Source organism: Barbus barbus, assembly GCF_936440315.1.
Source record: "Barbus barbus genome assembly, chromosome: 42".
Classification (NCBI taxonomy): domain Eukaryota; kingdom Metazoa; phylum Chordata; class Actinopteri; order Cypriniformes; family Cyprinidae; genus Barbus; species Barbus barbus.
Window position 1 is genome coordinate 7,555,716 of NC_136720.1, and position 18,352 is coordinate 7,574,067.

General features: G+C 38.6%; 1 protein-coding gene across 1 annotated transcript in view; it reads left to right on the forward strand.

Annotated features, from left to right (window-relative positions):
• LOC306861483 (uncharacterized protein) overlaps positions 1 to 18,352 on the forward strand; it is an 814,549-nt gene that overhangs the window by 608,967 nt on the left and 187,230 nt on the right. The window lies entirely within an intron of this gene.

Below are 18,352 nucleotides of genomic sequence, written 5' to 3' on the forward strand. Positions count from 1 at the left end.
CAAATGCTACGCAAAGGTCATAACCTTCCCAAAGCCCCAGCGCAAATTGGCTGACCTTGGCGCCCGCAGGGACCAAAAAGGTGAGTACATTGCTGCTGGAGATGGCCATGCCACTGTTCCTACCATAGAAAACCTTTTCTTAAGAGAAGGGATTTTGACCTTTGTGAACGGTACTTCACACCTTTCCTGTTTGTTGTTTTCAGCCTGGCAGTAACGATGGAGGAGCAAGCCTTCTGGAGAAGGGTGCTACGGAGGCCACATCCTACCTGTAGGATGGTATCATGTGGAGACACTGATATGGACTGACTTAGGCCTAGGGCAGTACTACATATGGAATGGGACTCTGAGGCAGGTCCTACCTGAGAGTAGGGAGGAACGACTGCCAGCAGAGACTGTGGCAGAATGGTCTGTCAAAGGGAAGACACAGGTTCACTGAGAGGGAAACTTTACCATGGAAGAATACACACATGGGATTGTCCAAAGGGAATCAAGACATATGGACACCTATCCCAGTACATGGGCTTACCGGAGACACAGGCAAGCTAACACCAATACTGGGCCTGGTGTCAGACTGCTCCGCCCAGTCTGACTGCTGGGAGTGCTATAGGATACTCAACCAGGGTTCGCCGTCCGGGCAACTCTACTGTAGGAGGAAAAAGGCACTCACATCCCTCCCAGTCCGCAGCTCTACAAATGTCTGCCAGAGAGGCACCGTGCGCCAATGCATAAGAGGAGGCAACACTCCATATCGAGTGAGCTCTCACCCCCAGAGAGCACAGCTCACCTTGGGACTGGTATGCCAAGGCGATGGTATCCACTATCCAGTGGGCCAACCTATGCTTGGAGACAGCCTTCCCTTACTGTTGACCTCCGTAATACACAAAGAGTTGGTCGGGCAGTGTTTGCAGGTTCACCACCTGATCACGAAAAGGCATGGTGGGAACCTTGGACACGTATCCAGGCCAGGTTCTCAGGACAATGTGAGAGTAAGCCGGCCCGAACACAAGGCACTCTTTGCTCACTGAAAATGATTGGAGGTCCCTGACCCTCTTGATGGAAATCAGCACGGTTAGGTTAGCATTGTGATGCGCTGCGATGGCAACCACATACACTTTCAAGGTGGAGGGTGACATCTTTATATAGATCAGTGAATTTGCCATTATGATGTCATCTAGTGACATTTAGCTACCAGTTTTAGCCACTTTCAATGGAAAGCAGTTGGCAACACTGGTCCCAAATCACTCGGGAGCTGCACAAGACAGCCACTGCGGGAGGAGTGAGAGGTCCGTGAGGACGGACCTGGCGGAGAGGCTCTTACTGTGATCCTCGGATCTCCCAGAGGACTAGCCTCTGCTTGTGACAGACAAACCAGGATGAGTAGTGACAGAGGGTGTCTCATCCTCGTGAGGAGAGAGAGGTGCGATCACAGCACTGCCATGGTCATACGCTCACAGAGAATGCATGAACCATCCACAAATGCAGCTTTAGCGTGCTGGATGCCCAGACACTGAAGACAACGATCGTAGCCTTTGACAGAAGAAAGGTAACGACCGCAACCAAGAGGACACGGATGGAGTGGCAACTTTAAAAAGACGCGACCCGTGTTTTTGCTCTTTTAGAGAAACCTCTCTTTTAGTTGAAGTGCCCGGGGGAATCGCTGATGACAGGGACATCACTCTATGCGCCATATTGCCAACCAGAACAGCCTCTTCTCTTTCCAGCTCTCAGAAACAATTGGCTTTGTAGAGTTGGAGTTCATTCACCCATTGGCTCCGAAGCAAAAATCTGATAAGTGGATGCACCTGTCGCCTCTTTATACCTGTATGCACAGGGAGTGGCTCAACATGCACAATCCACTAGCCAAATTTCATTGCCGTTTGCTCTTAAAATCAGAGATGACTTGGGCTCCCGAGTAATCAAGTCGCGACATATGTCGAGTCACGACATACAACCCATCTCCTCTTCTTTTCAAAAGAGTTTGAAGAGTTTGGGCATTGAGGTTATGAGTTTCTGGTGTTTTGGGGTTTCAATTTGGTCCCATTCTTGCCTGATATAGGTTTCCAACTGCTGAAGAGTTTGTGGTCATCTTTGACATATTTTTCCTTTAATGATGCGCCAAATGTTCTCTATATGTGAAAGATCTGGACTGCAGGCAGGCCAATTCAGCATCCGGACACTTCTACTACGAAGCCATGCTGTTGTAATAGCTGCAGTATGTGGTTTTGCATTGTGTGGGAGCATATGTTGCTCTAAAACATTTATATACCTTTCAGTATTCATAGTGCCTTCCAAAACATCCAAGCCGCTCATACCGTATGCACTTATGCACCCCCATACCATCAGAGATGCTGGCTTTTGAACTGAACGCTGATGACACACTGGAAGGTCTCCCTCCTCTTTAGCCCAGAGGACACGGCATCTGTGATTTCCAACAAGAATGTCAAATTTGGACTTGTCTGACCATAGAACACTTTTCAACTTTGAAAGAGTCAATTTTAAATGAGCCTTGGCCCACAGGACGCGACTGTGCTTCTGGACCATGTTCACATATGGCTAACTTGTTGCATGATAGAGCTTTAGTTGGCATCTGCAGATGGCACGGCAGATTGTATTTACCGACAGTGGTTTCTGGAAGTATTCCGGGCCCATTTAGTAATGTCAATGACACAATCATGCCGTTGAGTGATGCAATGTCGCTTGAGGGCCCGAAGACCATGGGCATCCAACAAAGGTCTTCGGCCTTGTCCCTTACGCACAGAGATTTCTCCAGTTTCTCTGAATCTTTTGATGATGTTATGCACTGTAGATGATGAGATTTGCAAAGCCTTTGCAATTTGATGTATTCCACAATCTTTTTATGCACTCTTTCACAGATTGGAGAGCCACTGCCCATCTTTACTTCTGATAGACTCTGCCTCTCTAAGACATCCCTTTTATAGCTAATCATGTTACATGTTACCTGATGTCAATTAACTTAATTAGTTGCTAGATGTTCTCCCAGCTGTATCTTTTCAAAATGTCTTGCTTTTTCAGCCCTTTGTTGCCCCATGCCAACTTGGCCTGTAGCAGGCATCTCATTTGAAATGAGCTCATTTAGTGGATAAAAGTGCAAGATGTTCTATTGTGAATAAAATATTGGCTCATGTGATTTGAAAGTCTTTTAGTTTTCATTTTATTCAAATTTTAAATTTTATTTCGGTTGTAACTCGTGATTGACAGATAGGGAACTGGTTTTACTTTTAGGTAATCCAATCGAGTACCAAAATTGTTCATTGTACAAAACTAAACAAAAATCAAACATTTAAATTGATCAACATTCAAACTTCATAAACACAACAATGTGTTTTGTTTCTGTTGTACTCTAATGGTTTCAGATTCTTGGCAGTCAATAATTTATAGTTCAAATCACATTGTAGTTGGCACAAACCATGTTCATCCTTGTTCATAGGTTTCGAGGATGAGGGCATGTCCACATCCACCTAATTTGACTAACTTGTACCAAGCGACAGATGAAGCTCTTCCAAAATACCAAAGACTACCATAAAATACCACAGGTTCTCAATAGACATGATTCCATTCACATGTTTTTATGCAAATTTTGGGATATTGCATAAAAAATAAGGCAACGCCAACATACGCATAAATTAAAAAAATGTGGATGAAAAACTTATGCCCTCAATTTAGGCAAATATGTATTTTGTTTATCTGATAAGACATTCCACATTTAGTTTCAATAAATCCCTCTTTGCGCAACAAAAAAAACTCTTTGATATGACTTTGCCAGTGGTTTGACAGTGGTTATGATTGTATAATTGGACTAACCAGCAGACCAGTTTCATTGCACAGCATCTCAAATGTTTGTTTGATCATTCTGAAATGCCTGAGCCAAAGTCTATCATCAAATTATATGGTTTATCAGCTCACATAACTGCATTCACAAACACCAGGTATCTGCCTACAAACTCAAGATAACATGACAGTTTATTGCGTTTCGTCTGTCATTTATGATATAAAAAAGCAAGATATTTTTTTGCAGCAGTTTCCCAGGAAGAGCCCATTTTGTTCTATTGAACACATGAGATGGAAACAGTGCTTTATTTGCAGATGCTTTATGCAAAATTCCAAATTTGTACATAAGTTAAACTCCCAATTTTGGATGGAAACATAGCTACTGACACAAACACAAGTTCCAAGTTTGTGACTCATAATTACTACACTGTGGTGGGATTCATATGCATTCAGCTCATAAATACGAGCTTTCCAACATGAATGCACCATTAGTGTATTTTGAAAGCACCACAGAGTCGGTGTTTACAATATTTGGTTGAATAAATATTCAAACGCCTATGAATATTTGTCTCGGCATATTCATTTGGCATAGCAGAAAGTATTTCAGCATAAAAATGACACACTTCACCTCTACATAACATCATCCTACATTTGTAAAAGTACAAAACACATCTGATCTCTCAGCTCTAGGGAAGGCAGAATCTGTCAAGAGCTGTTATTATGAATCCGCTACATTAAATCTACTCATGTTTCAGTGTAATTCTTAAGAGCCTTTAATAATACAGGGCCTGTGCTCCTGACAAATGTCATTGGCTGAAAAAAAAAATGACGAATGGGGCGCCTCCACATTTAACAGGCTTATTACATAAAAATGACTGCGGGGGAGAAATAACTTGTTCTCGAGAGAGAGAGATGGAGGGATATTTAGGTCTTCGTTTTGCTCACAGTTTCGATACGGTCCATACATTATGCTGCTATATGGACCAGCATGGCAATGAAGCCGGGTAATTTTCTCATCTCTCGTCCACAAAGTAAATTCCATTTCCTTTCCTCCTCTCTGTAGCGTCTCCACGTCTTTATTGATTTATTCTGCTGGTTGCACCCCATCGAGACAGACCGTCTCATTCAGCGACTCTTCCCTGGAGACATTACAAAGACAAACAAACAGCTGTCTGCAGGCTCTCAAACCACTGTTTGGAGACAGCTCATTGTGAGGGTGATAACATCTGCGACTTGACGCGCGTTTAAAACGCTCCTCCTTTAAATAACTCAGCTGAGATTGGATGGACTCTGTCTAGCCTCGCTGCAGAAACCACACCTGAGCCCCAGACACCAACCTTGCCATTGAATTTAAGGCCTCGTCCCCATTGGAATACTTATACTATGTACTAAAGGTATGTCCTATGCTGGCAATGGGAAAGTACCTGGGGCCTCATTTATAAAGTGTGCGTACGCTCAGATTTGATCGTAGAGTGTGTGTATGCTTAAATCCACGCCAGCGCTCATATTTATAAAGACGGTCTTTTGACGTGGAAAAGTGCTTAGCGTCACGTCAGGGTCTGAGCAGACGTAAAAAAAAGGGCTTTGGGCTTTATATTCCATTGCAAAATATTCCCGATTGAGTATATTTTAGCACTTCTACAGCATTTGTGGCATGTTAAAAGTGTTCTAACACAAGTGTTCTGATCCCTATTCATTTTTTTCTATTCTACCTACTTGTTTTCTTTTTATTTATTATTTAAAAAATAATAACTTGACCTTCTAGCAATTGAGCCAAACAAACTTAAAGCCAATGGAGACAAAGCACTAAAGGAATGCCATGTGGAATAGACTCACAATAAAGGCCTTGCATATTATTCAGTGACCACACAAATGTCTCTACCTTTTAAAACAGCTTATTTAGGAGTATTAGAGCTGAACGTAATAAATATGCAAATTGTTATGTCCAGGTGTTATTGATCACCGGTCCTCTGTGTGTTCAGAGAGGTCATGTGGTAGCGGAGAGAAAGAGAAGGACTGGAGGATGTAATGTACACCTACTCATCATACCCTACATCATTAAACCCTTCGTACTTCCTGTCATCGAGAGCGATTCATTGAGACAACACTGCAAACGGCCTCAAATTCACAGTTTAATTGAGCACACAGTAATAACAGTAAAACTATCTTCAGTTGACGCTTGAAACGCGATGGGGACCATATAGAGCTAATGATCTAAAACCAAGACAATATCATAAGGGACATTTAGAGAGCACTGCTTAATGTCCCATGAGCCTTCATTGTTTTTTTATTATTTCAACAAAATCACAATTTTTCTAGACCACTACTTCATGGTGTAACAAATCAAATGTTTTTGGTTGCTGCAGAATGTTTTCTATGAAATGTCTGCTCATATGCCTGAATGTCAAACATCGCATGTAGTATAAAACTGCTGTGTAGTTATTAAGGTGTTTTTAGCATGTAGTTGCTAGGGTCATGTGGGTGGTTGCCAGGGTGGTTACCGAGCATTGCAAAGTAGTTTTGAGGTATTATGCAGTTACTAGGGTTTTCTGATGGTTGCTGGGAGTTGTTGTGTGGTTTCTAAGGTGTTTTAAATGTGTTTTTGTTGTTGTTTTTTAACATTACTATTCTACGATGACCGGGAGGGAATGTCTTGGGTTCATTTAGTTTTGTCGTGGCCACAACATATTGCTATTATGTCGTGTTGAGGGAACAACATCCATTTCTCGTGGCCACGACTTCTTATGTTGAGGAAATAAAAAAATGTTCTTGTGGCTACAAGTTTAGTGCGTAAACAAACCTGCATTACCATAGCAACCTGGGATTATCAGCGATAGATGAAACATTTTTTATTAACATTAAACATTTTATTTAATATTTGTATATTATTATTTTAACTTGTTAGGGCTATATTTTTTATATTTATTTCATATAAATATAATATTTTATTATTTCCCCTTTTCAATTTGCGTGTCGCTTTACCTAATTAACGTTCTGTATAATTATGCTATTTGCCACCATATATTTTGCAAATACTGTAAACGCCTGAGAATTATGCCAATCCTTTATGATTGAAAGATATTTATGCCCGTGTGTGATGATAAATGAGCGTGTTGTGTTTTCATTTACAACGACGTGAATGATTCATTCCTCTACGAAACACTAGGCTATTAATTATTCAAAATAAAATGTTAAATTCAACCTTTGAACTGCACTTCCTTAGGCTATAAATTCCAGTCAAGTTTTATTTGCATGTCAAGCATTTACAGTAGGCTTATTTACAAAACTAGTCAGAACGATATTTAAAGAGATTGAAATGAAGGGGAAAACGAATATAAAAATATAATAGGCTAATAATAATAATAATAATATACAAATATTACGGAAAAAGATGATCAGTTAATGGACACAGCTACAAGACTGTGAGATGAATTAAAAACTGTTCTTGTAGGCCTATTTTATTTTATGTGCATTATGTAACATTTATTCATGATAAACTTCATTCGAATCCTGCAATGGCCTACAGTCCAGTAGCCTAAGCCTATGGTTAATTTAATAATGTCATAATTTCTTCAATAATTAATATTATAATTTCTTAATTCAAAATAAAATATTAATAAATCCTTAATCCCCGGTTGCTATGGTCACACAGGTTTGTTTACGCATTAAAATCGTGGCAACATAAGAATGTTTTTACCTCGACAAAATGATCTCGTGGCCATGACATAATATCACGTTCCTACGAGTTAATATGTCATGGTCACGACAAAACTAAGTGGACTGAAGACGTCCCCTCCCAGTCACCGTACTATTCCGTTGCCAGGGGGTTGTGAATGATTTCCAGGGTGTTGCTAAGTGTGTATTTAGCACACTGCTAAAGTATACTGTTGTTAGGATGTTCACCTTGTTGCCAGGGTATTGCTAAGATATTTCGAGTGGTTTTAGCACATTGCTATACAGTTTCAGTATAAGTACTTAGCATGACATAAATGTATTTCAAATACATTTAAGTATATTTATTTGTCACTAGGGTAGCATGTTGCTATGCAGATTCTGCGCAATGCAGGCAGTTGCTACGGTGATTTAGTGGTTAAAAGTTGAAACAACCCAAAGCCAGTGTTAAGCAATATTTGGGGGAGGAAATTGCTAAAGCTGATTGGCTGTTCTTATATACTGGAAGTTGCTGGTTTTAGCTGGTCTCCCAGCCGGGCCAATCTGACATTGGCTGGTTGGTCAGCTGGTCTCTTTTTTGTTCTTCATTAGCGATAGCTTGTCTTAATGCTTGCATTAGCAAATGGCACTAATTTACTGCACAAAGAGAACATACACAGCAAATATAAATAATTATTTTAAAAAATGAACAGACCTTTAAAACACAAAAGGTAAACAGCTGTCTTTGTGAGCAAGAAATACCACCAACAACAGCCGGTTCCATTCATGCTTTTTTAATTTGAAAAAGACAAAGTTAGAAAGCCTTGCACTTTTTCTCTGTCCAATTCAAGCGGAGAGCGAAAGCTGGACTTTGTTTTCCCTGAAAGTTATTGCATCCCTAATGGTGCTTAAAGTAATTACACTTTGTAATGTTTTCTTTTCTTTCCTTCAGCGGGCCCCATCAGTGTGTGAGCCGCAGCTCTCTGCTAAATGATGCCATTAACCATATTGCATTTGTTGCCTCTGTGGCTACCCAAATGAGTTTCAGTTCACTGAGAGTTTAATTGACTGAAAACAAGGTTTCCTTAAAATTACAGTGGTTAGACCAACTTCCTCGACAATGTAAAGAATGTGTTTTGAGTCACACACTTAGTTTCGCCATCTGCAAGCCTCTGGTTTATGAGCACATTTCAGCAACTAATTATGATTTTACAGGTCTATCCAAACTTACGATGTTTAGTTAATGCTAAGCTAACATAAATCAAGTGCTTGACTCTGTTTTGGAGGTTGCTTACAAGCATGAAAAGCATTTAGAATTTCCCAACACAATCTCATGGTAATTTGTAACAATTTTATGGTTAGGTGGATCATTTTTATGAATTTGTACAATCTCATTCATGCATTTTTACATGATCTGTTTACGATCCAGTGATGGTAATGTTTAGGGGTGGGGTTAAGGATGGACCTTCATGCTTAGTGTTAAAGCAGTTACATTTTCCTGTGATACTACGTATCTGCTGCCTTTGATATAGCAGTCATTAGTGAAGTGTCTGGGACTGTAGTGCCATGTTCTTGTGGTGCCAGCAGCCAATTAGCATTGTTCTGAGGCTCCAGAGTGATTAGTCACATGACATGTACAGCTCAGGTGATTGGCTTAAAAGGTTCTGCAGCCATTAATGAGTGCATGAACATACATGTTCTTAAATTAATTAGGCTAATAGATATTTCCCTACTGGAGATATAATTTATAGATCGATTTATAGATCGATTATAGATGATACTTACTACCATTACAAATGACCTCCTATGTAGATTGAATGTAATCCAGACTGAATCTTTCATTCGTCATGTTGTCATTTATCGTCATGTGCCATGCACAACTTTATTCCCGTGGCCTCATGAGAAAGCAAAGTGAATAGTGAGGAAGTATGAATATTCAAATGTAGCCATTCTGTTTGTGATTACATGTAAGTAAAGTATTAGCAGCTAAATTCATTAGGCTTAGTTACATAATTGCTTGCCTTTTAGAACCGCTCACATTGACAAATTCCATCCAGATTTTCAAATTGGAATTCTGACAAATACTGTTATCATGCACAATATTGTTTTTATTTCATGTGTTTATTGTGGTGGTGATTCACTGACATTACATTACAAGCAACTATTCAAATTTCAGCCTTTAATTTGCAGCTGACAGCTTTGTTTTCAATTCAAAAACTAGCCTGTCAATCAACACAAATGTTGCGGTCTACATTGAGCAGATGTTTTCATGATGTTAATGATTTAGAATGTTTGTGAATTTGCTATTGATTATCAGATAATTGCACACAAATTATGTTACCCCAACATGATGATTATTTCATAGGTGTGCATACTGCTTTGTGATGTATCATCCCAAACAAATAGGAATGAACAATCACCAAATCACCAAAAGATGGTTATATATGTTATATACAGTAATGAGATGAAATGGAGAGCAAGTTAAGACTTTTGCTTAAAGGATAGTTTAACAAAAAATGAAAAATCTGTCCTAACTGGAACCTATCTGTTCCAAACCCATAAGACTTTCAGGTAACACTTTAGTATAGGGACCAATTCTCATTGTTAAGTAGTTGCTTATTAGCATGCCTTTAAATAACATATTGACTGATTATTACTACATATATACATATTCTGCATGACCATATTCTACATCCCTAATCCTACCCAATACCTAAACTTAACTAACAATTAATAAGCAGAAAATTAGTAGTTTATTGAGGCAAACGTCACAGTTAATGGTTTGTTAATAGCAAGAATTGGACTTTAAAATAAAGTGACCAACTTCCATTCAAGACTTAGGTCCACTTTCGCATCAACACAACACAACACAACACAACACAACACAACACAACACAACACAACACATATGCCACAGCCATATCACCCTGCAGCCCAAGACCGGTTGCTCACTGAAGCTAAGCAGGGTTGAGTCTGGTCAGTACCTGGATGGGAGACCTCCTGGGAAAACTAGGTTGCTGTTGGAAGAGGTGTTAGTGAGGCCTGCTCACCCTGCTCACCCTGCAGTCTGTGTGGGTCCTAACGCCCCGGTATAGTGACGGGGACACTATACTGTAAAAAGCACCGTCTTTCGGATGAGACGTTAAACCGAGGTCCTGACTCTCTGTGGTTATTAAGAATCCCATGGCACTTCTCGTAAAGAGTAGGGGTGTAACCCCGGTGTCCTGGCCAAATTCCCTCTACTGGCCTTTGTCTATCATGACCTCCTAATAATCCCCATCCACTTGATTGGCTCTATCTCTCTCTCCTCTCCACCTGTAGCTGGTGTGTAGTGAGCGCACTGGCGCCGTTGTCCTGTGGCTGCCGTCGCATCATCCAAGTGGATGCTGCACACTGGTGGTGGTTGAGGAGAGACCCCCCCACATGATTGTAAAGCGCTTTGGGTGTACGGCAATACACAATAAATGCGCTATATAAATGCATCATTCATTCATGTGTGTTGTGGTTCTTTCCTTAATGGGTGTCAGATATACGGAAGTGAATATATTTTGTGAATAAAGACTTTTTTATGAGCACAAAATATTCACAAATTGGGATTAAATCACTTGAATCACATGGATTACTTTTATAATGACACCTTTATTTTTTGGAGCTTAAAGGTTCATTGAAAAGTTGGTTTCATTAAAATATGTTAATTTGTCTTTCGAAGATGAACAAAAGTCCTATGGGATGACATAAGGGTGAGTAAATTATTTGTTTTTAAATCTGATTCACAGATATCTTCTTTTATCCTTAGAAAATCTAGGATTGACCAGATACGGCAAAACTATCCATTTATCTATGAAATCAAGTCGTTTTGTAAAACACTACAATTTACCTTGAAATAATACAGCTTTTATCCCCTTTACCCAAAATCTGTGCTGTTTAGTACACCGTATCCTCCAGTCACATCCTTGTTTTCTCCTATCTGGTCTATTTGCTGATTATTTGGCAGTTCGAGCTATTGCACGGGTGAAAGAGCTGTGAGCTGACGACGAGAAACAAATATTATTGTTATCTGATAGGGTTAAACTGACATGCCCACCACAGGAGACAGTTTATCTGAACAGCTGGGCTGGAGAAAAGAGCAACGGATTCTCACGGAAAGAAGAAATACAAATATGGGTGAATTTCTCAAAACCTGTCAAAACATGTCATATTTAAGTGTTTTACAAAAAAGCAATTTTTAGGACCATATAAATTTCTTAAGGAGCATTTAGGGGTGAAATGTGACTTTCATTTATTCAAATGAGATTCCCTAATATACCGTGTATCCCTGAATCCAACACTTTTATCCGATAAGCCTTCCGGAGCTTGGAACTATAGCTCCCCCAAATGGCTCTGTATCTGTCTCATTTTCCTTGCATCTCTCTCCCTCTTATTCAATCATTCTCTCTCAGTCACTGTTATATGTCTGGAGATGTTCCACACAGCAAATCCATTAAAACAAGCAAACAGTCATTCTCGTATCCAAATACGGTTCAGTCCGAGGGTGCTCGTGTCAGATGAGCTTGTGAAAAGGAACAAAGATGCTGGCTTTTTCCCTCTGGGAAATCTCTGAAAACATTCATTTTTACCATCCAGGCTCAAACCACCACTGAGATATGGATCCAAATGGCCTCTGTCAGCCACACTGGTTATTCTGGCCCCGTAATGGTTGCAGAAGCATGTAATCCATTAAAAAAAAAGACTTCAGCTAGCATTTAGGAGCTTGTGGAATATTAATCATGGCTAACTGAACATAAATACAAAGGACATTGTACATTTATACAAAGCCGAAGCCATTCATGAATAAAAACCTGATCATCCACACTAGCACAGAATAAACAATGTTGAAAGTTATGAAAATGTTGTGAAAATGTTTTTGAAAATTTGAGCCATTGATGGTTCTCTGGAAAACCTTTAGCATCCATGGAACCTTTTCATTCCACAAAAGCTTCTTTACAGAGGATATAATGTTCTAAGAAGAACTAATTAAAAATAGTTCTTTTAAGAACTGTTCACTGAAAGGTTCTTTACGGAACCGAAAAATGATTTTATGGCATTGTTGCGAAAAACATTTTTGGAACCTTTATTTTAAAGTGTACTCCAATAGTATACATAGTAGTGTAGTTATAGTGTACTCTAATCATCTTTTGTGTTAATTATTGCTTATAAAAATCATTTTTACAATGTACATGTACAAAATGTACAATTGTAAACATTTAATTTAAAATGTGACTTTAAACCATAAATAAAGTCCCTATTGGATGTGGTTTTGGGATATCCCAGTGTCTGTGCATTTGTAATTTAAGATAATCTGGTGGTATGTCACAGCCAGTAAGCTAAGTAATAAACACAACCTGCTGGTTTATTGAATAGACTGACATTTGCTGCTAAACCGACCCCTTCTCTTTATAGTCCATTTCCCCTTAATTTATTCCATACATCCAAGCCAGAGCAGTGCTCCAGTCGAGCTAAAGAAGAGCTGTAATGACCACATTGATCATGACGGCCTCTGCTGGGACGCACTCTCTTCAAGGCTGACCGAACGGACTTGGGCGCTCTCTCACCCAATCAAAAATCCATCTTCGCCCGTCCCCCCAGCCCCCCAGCCAATCAAAAGCTCATCTACCTTACCTCCTCACGGATGGGATACAATCAAGAGCGTGTCTCGCCTTGGCCTTTCAGGTGGACATGCCTTTTCCACCCACTCTGCCTTTACTTAACCAGTGGTGATTGGTGAATGCTTTCACAGAGCTAAACCAATGAAGCGCAACCAACATTAGCCACCTGGCAACAGAGAAAAGACCTTGTTCCAACTCAAATAGAATCTCATAGAAAAGTTAGTCCTAATCTCATTGGTCCAACTCAAAAGTTGTGTGAGAAACAGCTAGACATACTCTTAGACGATTTTTCATTACATTTTAACATGTAATATGACAATATGTTAACTCTCTTTTCAGTCATTTCCTGTCACCATAATTTAATTGTTTTAACCATAATTAAATTAACCTAATCTATATGACTATATATTTTCACTGGAAAACATAAATTATTATTGTATAATTACTGTAAAACCCTCCTGAAAAAATGTAGCCTGTTAAATTTATGGTAAAAAAATTTTTTTTTAACTTTTAAAGCTGATAACTGTTTCAGTAAGTCATATTATGTTAATGTACCAGTCTACTATTTACTTTTTTCTCACTAATTCAAAATATGATCAAGATTGGCCATGTTTGGGGAACTTGGATGTTGAAAATAAAACATTTAATGCCACTAAATGGCTTGAATAAAGATTAGTTCATTTTGATTAAGGAGACTGAATGAGAGAGTCATTAAAATGATAAAATGCTATAATCTTCCCATTACTATTAACTAAATCAGTAGTTCCCGATCACGTTCCTGGAAACCCCATAACACTGTACTTTTTGATGTCTCCAATGCAATGTCTTTATCTAAACCTCTCTACTTAACCTGCGGTCATGCACATCCGCCATGATTGTAGTCTTTTTAATGCTTAATGGTTTGTGGGCAATAGCCGTCGAGTGTGCACAGTTGTGGCTAGAAGGGATACAGCTAAAACCAGAAACTAACAATAGATGAAATTTTATACCTATTATATTTTACAATAATGCAAAAACAGTAATTATTGTTGAACAGTGTGACAAAAATTATACTATAAATATATATATTTTTTAAAAGTTATATTTTGGGGTTTGTATGCCTTTAATGAACAGGACAGTGGACAGGGAAGCATTAGAGGGGAGTGGGATCGGCAAAGGACCTAAAGACAGGAATTGAACTCGGGTCGCTACAAGCACAGTTGCGCTATATGTCGGCACACCAACCACAAGGCTATTGGCGCCGACAAATTATGCTATATTAACGTGCACATGAGCAGTAGTGTTAGCTCTATCCCTTCTAGCCTTAACCAGTGTGCACGGATCCACACTTCAAAAATCTGAAATAGTAGACATTTGGAATACTCTTTTCAACATACTATGCTTTGGGACACACTTATTCTAATCTCAAATACTATTTACGATGGATAGTATGAACATTGGGATGCAAGGTTGGAGTCTCTAATGAATCGATGAGTTGAATCACGTGTGTTTGATTAAGAAGGCATGCAAACTGTGCAGTGGGGGTTGTACTCCATGAACATGATTGGGATTGAATGAACACAAAAAGAGAAAATGTAACACTAAATACATCAGTGTACATTACTGACAACATAAAATAAGGCAAAAACGTATTTATTTGAAAAGCAGTGAATTAATTGCTGTCTGAGTGCATAAGTTTTATAACAGAGGTGAAATGCACATTTTCTTTTACAGAAGTTATTACCATTGGAGTAGTGCTGACTCTGAATAAGAGGAGTTTGATTTGTTTTTTAGCACTTTGCTCTGCTGTGCTATTTTGGGCGGTAACAACGGCAATTTTAGTTGGTTGCTTGTGCGGTCAGTCTGGCTGATTTCATAATGGACCAAGTCAAATGAGACCATCTCCATGTCTCTATAATATTCTGGTATCATTCAATTTTTTTATTTTTCTATCCTTCTATCCTCAACAAGGCGTTCACCAAAAATATGTCATCATTTACTCACTCTAAAGTTTTTCTAAACCTGTATGCGTTTCTTTCTTCTGCTAAACAAAAAAGAAGATATTTTGGAGAATGTGAGTAGCCTTTCAATAACAAGTCCCCATTGAATTCTATAGTATTTTTATTTATTTTTTCCATATTATGGAAGTTGATGGGGACCAACAACTGTTTGGTTATCCACATTCTTCAAATCATCTTCTTTAGAAGAAAGACACTTCCTGAGGATCATTTTTGGCTAAACTATCCCTTAAAGTTCAATAGTTATGTTGAGGGGTTAGTTCAAATACTTAACCATAAGTATGCACAAAAATAATAGTGATGTGATAGTAATAATAAAGAACAGTGACATTGAACAAGAGTTCTCCTTAATTATGAACCAAACTGTGTTTAACACTATAGTGACTCTATATGTTTTGATAAGCCATCTTGAACACTAGATAATCTATCAGAACATGATATCAACTACTACACTGATACTGAAAGCCACTCTTTCAATCTAGTGTCCTTCATTTCCAAAGGGAGCTATTGAGCCGAGCCCAATAGTCCTCTGGCCAACTGTCAGCACAGCTGATAAAACTACAAAAGAGTCAGTCACCGGTGGTATTGTACAACCCAACCACAACAAAAGACGACATGCCGAGTTCTCACTGCCTATCCATCTAAAAAGATCTACTCTGTGAGTGAAAAGATCCCAGTTTTACTTTCAAGGCCTTAAACCATGGTACGGGTGTCAGGGACGCCAGGCCTTTGTGTTCACGCCACATGAGTCATGTCCAAACAAATCGGCCAACAAACCCCATGACTGGCGCATCAATCAGAGGGTGAGTGATGTGAGAAGAGTATTTTCTTTTTTCGTTTAAGGTAGTGACAGATGCGCTGGTGGTTACATAGGTAATGAGAACCATTTGTTCAGCTCCACCGCAGGGGAAGGATTCATCCAGATTTATTTTTAGGAACAGAAATGGTTCAAGCAGACCCTTAGGTCTCTTTTGACTGTCTTCTATTCTACCTATACGTCTCCTTCTTGCCTCTTGAGTGTTATTCTCTTTCTTTTTCTTCTGTCTAGTACCTGCAGCATCCTCAGGAATCTGTGCCATTTGTGCATGAACATTTTACTGTTTCATTTGAAAAGGCTTTTCCCCTCAGGCTGAAAATATCAAGTTAGTCTAAATACCAAGTAAGTCTCCATCAATATCAGTTCAGATTAGTGGGCAACTAATTCTTGAACTATTAACCTAATTGTAAATTCATGACAGATCTTCTCGGTTACGTATGTAACCCTCATTCCCTGAAGAAGGGAACGGAGACGTCACGTCGGTGACCGACGAATTGGGATCCCAATTCGTCGGTCACCGACGTGACTCGGAGTGACCGACTGATAGGGAACTGCACTGATATGATGATGGGGATTCTTCAGACCATTAGATTAATCTGCTCAGAAGCCGTTTATATAAAGTATCCAATTGTTATATTTAAGCAAAAATGAAGATACCTAAAATTAAAATGACTAAAATTAAATTTTAGAAGCTCATTAGAAAAAACACGAGTTTGAAATAAACTGATATTAAAACTACTTATAAAGTACATGTAAATAATTGTAAAAGTCACAGCTTATTATATCAATGGCAGCCAAAGACTGGATCTAGGTCTATGTTATATGTAAGAGTTAAAGAGATTGTTGGTCTTGGGGTTAATCTTAGTTTATAAATATACTTTTAGCCATTATTTCTGAGTACTTTGCTGTTTTATGAATCTTGTGAATTCAGACATAGTACTCTACCGTCTACATGAATTTTAGAACATTAAACTTATGTTGGATTTTTAGTTTGGGTACATTTCACAAAAAAAAAAAAAATTGAATTTGAGAGTTATACTGTAGGTGTTTAAAACCAACATGCACCACCTCAGTTCCCAACATTTTCTAATATATGCAGTATGTATACTATATATCAATATTTATATAGCTAAATTAAAGCTAAATCATGTATAAATGTTGACCGTATTGAATTTTAAGAGACATATGTCTAGTCAACTCATAAAGGGAGCCAGAGTTCTGAACTTTACCCATCCCTGTTATACACACTCTTTTAGCACCTGGCATAAAACCTCAGAGAATGCCTTTATAACACTGAGATTCTTTTTTTTTCCCTCTCCTTTTTCATTAAGTGCCCTGCACAATCAATATACTCTCAATACAATTTCCACCTTTCTTATTTTGGAGTACTAGCACGGCACACAAAAGATTCACCGTATCTGTATGGCACATGCTGACTATTGAAACCCAAACACATGTGCAGAATCACACATACACACAGTAATGAGTGAGAGGAAGCTGAAAGAGCCCTATTCAGATGTCGGGTGTCTGCGGGGAGCTGATCTCATTCTACAGGGTGTCACGGGGCAGGGCCGCTAAGATTACTGCATAATAAATGGAGCCGGAGCAAAGGCAGCTGTTAATTACCAACGTGTCCGTTCAATGGGTTTTTCTTGTCCCCCATCATGTCCCTTTTTGTGTCTTTAACCCCTCATTTCCTTTTTCCTTCTCCATCATCTAAAGGTTCAGCCATTTAAAAAAAGATGCACAGTCAGACAGACATGCAACATAGCAGACTCAATATATTCAATTCTGATATTCTTTCTTATGTTGTGACTTTGTAAACAGTGGCGGCTTGATGTTTTAGAATCATGCACATTCAACTGATTCTGGTCCAAATAAAATGTGATCCATCTATCCATCCAAATCATAATTATAATAAAATGTTAAAAAGCGTGTGACCTTAATAAAACAAAAATAAAAATAAAATAAAAAATCATCTCCTTGGACATAAAAGTATCTGTAGTTGAGAGCAAATGGTGTACATTATCTGTGTAATTAAGGCTTTATTGGTGTATTTTATCCTCTCACAGAGAATAATGCAGTTTGTTGCTAAATTATGTTGCCTCATAAACAAGTCTTTTTTTTTTTTTTACAGTTAACATTATTGTAAATACTAATTAGCTTCCTCAATAATTTCATTCAATGACAATGTGGTGACGTCCACTCAGAAAATGCAATGATTAGTACAGAGGTAATAGTACAATCAAATAGTCATAGTACGGTATAACAGGCTAAAATATAAGATGAACAAAAACATCCAATCAATGAAATCTATTAAGAAACTGTTAAATACAATCCATATGTAATCTCTTTACACTATACTATAAGCTAAATTGTGGCACTTTATCCGCTTTATTGCACTTTCTTAAATTCATCTCCTGTGAGTTGCAGTGTGCAACTCAAGCATGTGT